This window comes from Galeopterus variegatus, unplaced genomic scaffold (genome assembly GCF_000696425.1).
Source record: "Galeopterus variegatus unplaced genomic scaffold, G_variegatus-3.0.2 Scaffold1092, whole genome shotgun sequence".
Lineage (NCBI taxonomy): Eukaryota > Metazoa > Chordata > Mammalia > Dermoptera > Cynocephalidae > Galeopterus > Galeopterus variegatus.
The window spans coordinates 305,549-309,136 of NW_007727203.1; the positions used below are offsets into that span (position 1 = coordinate 305,549).

At 39.1% G+C, this 3,588-nt stretch overlaps 1 pseudogene; it reads left to right on the plus strand.

Moving 5' to 3' along the window:
- Positions 1-1,770: 1,770 nt before the first annotated feature.
- LOC103592119 lies at positions 1,771-2,313 on the plus strand (annotated as a pseudogene).
- The last annotated feature ends 1,275 nt before the right edge of the window (positions 2,314-3,588 follow it).

The following is a 3,588-nucleotide window of genomic DNA, read 5'->3' on the forward strand; positions in this document are numbered from 1 at the left end:
GGAAAAAGACAAAAAGACAAAAAAAAAAAAAAAAAGAATTTACTGAGCTGATTAGATGTGCGAGTAGGGGAAGGAAAAGAGACTAAGATGATTCCTTAGGAAATCTAATAGAGAAGACCACATTCTAAACAATTTTAATGCTGCTTAGCACACTAGGTATTAAGTCAATTTGACAAACTGACTTAAAGCTCTCTTTCTCCATGAACACTTGCCCAACTATGTCAGTCCTCATTATCTTTAACTATGTCCATTCTCCTTAAAAAGTTATTTTTAGGAAAAATGTGAGGTCCAGGATGAAGGTTCCTTCCCTTCCAGGGTATGTACAGAACTAAGGACATCACCAGTGCTGGACCACATCACAATAAATGCATAGTTGGGCTTCCCAGATGATGCGATCTAGCTGCCAATCCACTTAGGGCCAGTCAAACTCTAGTTCACCCTAACTCTGATTGTATAGCTCTCTGCAGGTGCAGAAGATCTGCTGTTAGACTCCCTGTGTTGAGCGGGCCCTGGGCTTTGATTTCTTGACCTGTTGCATAATCAAAACCATTAGGTCAAATTTGCCCAATCAGTAATGCCCTCAGGACAAAGGCAGCTTCCTCACTCACACTGAGGAATTTTTATGTTTCAGGCATTGTTCCAAGTGCTTTGCAGGTGTAACTCAATACTCATAGCAACTTTTTGATCCATCTCATTGGCCTGAACTAAATCACATGGGGTTTTTATGGCCAACAAAGGGGAGAATAGGTATATGGACTCTGAAGAACAGATATCTGGACTAAGAGACTCTATCACAGCAGCCTTGTGTTTACTTGTGCCTTGGTCTTTGTTCTCTCTTTGGAAGTTAAACCCAAAGTTAGTTGGAGTGCAATCTGAGGGAGAAGAGGCCAAGCATATTGTATAGGTGACTGGCTAAGCATCAGGTAGAGTCCCTGAGCCTGGTGTATGTGTGTAAGTAGGCAGGTGATACTGAGGATGGTAATGTATACTCAGTTTTCTAGTTACCTTTGCTGCTCAACATGCTATCCTGAATCTTTGTCTTAGAATAATAACAACCATTTGTTTTGTTCACAAATCTGTAATTGGGGGTGGGTTCAGTAGGGATGGCTCATGTGCACTCTAGGATATGTGGAGACTCAGCTGAGAAGACTTAAAGGTGAGGGTGACTTGACAGCTGAGACTGGAATTATCTGAAGTTTTGCTAACTCACATGTCTGGTGGTTGATGTTGGCTGTCAGATGGGACCTCAGTTAGGACTGTCATGCATCTTTTCCATATGGCTGCTTAGACTTCCTCACATCATGATGGCTAGATTCTAAAAGTGAGCATCCCAAGAGGCCAAGGCAGAAGCTGCATGACATTTTTATGTTCTAGCCATGTAAGTCACATAGAGTCACAATGCAGTCACAAAGACCCTCTCAAGTTCAAGAAGAGGAGACATAGACTCCACTACTCAATGGGTAGAATTTCAAAAAATTTGGAAACATTTTTAAATGTTCCAACACTTGGTGTCTAAATATACACAGCAGCCTCAAAGCCCTTTGTTGGCCCTCCGTTAATAGTCTTGTATAAGAGAATGGTCTCCAAATTGTGGTAGTCACTGTTAAGTCTGTATTCCTAGGTGTCCTGGCCAGGCGAGATGTAGTAGTACGGTGTTGAACTTTCTCAATTGAGTTTAAAGTTTGCTTCAAATGAGCCTTCACAAAAACTCAGTTTAGGCAACATAGATTAATGGTTAAGGTTATGGGCCCTGACGACCCTTTTCACAAGATGGCGCCAACGGTGAAGAAGGAAGCCCCTGCCCCTGCCAAAGCTGATGCCAAAGCAAAGGCTTTGAAGGCCAAGAAGGCAGTGCTGAAACGCATCCAAAGCCACAAATAAAAGAAGATCCGCACATCACCCGCCTTCCAGCGGCCCAAGACACTGCGGCTCCAGAGGCAACCCAAATATCCTCAGAAGACTGCCCCCAGGAGAAACAAGCTTGACCACTATGCCATCATCAAGTTCCCCCTGACCACTGAGTCTGCCATGAAGAAAATAGAAGACAACAACACACTTGTGTTCATTGTGGATGTCAAGGCCAATAAGCACCAGATCAAACAGGCTGTGAAGAAGCTCTATGACATTGATGTGGCCAAGGTCAACACCCTGATCAGGCCTGATGGAGAGAAGAAGGCATATGTTCGACTGGCTCCTGATTATGATGCTCTGGATGTTGCCAACAAAATTGGGATCATCCAAACTGAGTCTAGCTTGTTAATTCTAAATACACATTTTTTCATCATAAAAAAAAAAAAAGATTATCGGCTCTGAAGTTAGATCATCTGGATAAAATCTCAAAATTCCCCCACTTTCTAATTGTGTGACCTTGAGTAAGTTAACTAACCTGTCAATTCTTTAAGTTCCTAATATGAAAAATGGAGATAATATTACCTTCCACATGGGGTTATAATAAATTTTAAATTAGTTAATACGTATGAAACATTTATAGGAGTGCCTAGCACATAGAAATTACTTAATAGATGTTAGTCATTATTATCAAGGCTTCTTAGTCTGGAATATATGGAAGAGCTTCATGAACTCTTTGAAAAAGAGATTCTGTGTGCAGAATTTTGGAGGTATGTGTATACTGCATTTGTTGGAGGGTTCATATTTTATCACATTCTCACTGAGGTTCCATAGCTGCAAGAGTCTAAGAACCATCATGTTTCAATTAAATATCCTAGAATTATTTACAAATTCACGTAATTTTAAAAGTCTCTCTGTGTAAAATTATAAGAATATTATTATTTTATTGTTTATGCATTAAAAACAAAAACTGGAAGGGAACACACCAAGTAATATTAACAATAGTTATCTTGAGGTATCACATGAATTGGCTACTTAAAATGTTCTACTTTAAATTTTCTCTAATTGCCAAATTTTTATAATCTCCAGTCTTTTATAATCAGAATTTTAAAATATTTGAAGGATAGAAAAAAAAGAAATCTCACTGAAATTGAGACCTTTGACCCAAAAAGGCCACCTCAAAGAAAATGAATCAAATATTGTCACACTTCTGCATTTTAACGCCAATTGCCAGAATACAGTAAAGTAATATCCACAAAGTTTGAGGGAAAATGATTGTGACCCAAGAATCCTACACCCAGCTAAACTGTTCTTCATATGCAGTGCAACAGAAAGTATTCTCACATATTCTTCATTCATTCAAGGACCCAGAAAATACACTATCCATGTACACTTTGTAGAAAGATATCACTCAGGAATAGTCTAGCTGACCTCCAAATGAGTTAACTTAAAGAACACTTGAATAGGAAAAGTTGTGATTAAATAAAAGGAAGTGAATAATAATGAGGTAATATAGAATTTATCCCCAGTGAGCTATAATTAAAAAAATTCAGTTAAGTTTCCCCACTTATTTACTCAAAGGTCTCTTGAGAAAAAGAAAGTAGGTCTCTTGGCTCTCTCTAAGGCATTTTTAAGCAAGGCTCCCTCTTGACAAATAACATTTTCTCACTTGAGAAATTTTCATCGTAAAGCAGAGGCGGGAAGAAATCAGCCCTTAGGTGTTTGGCCAGTGCACTACAG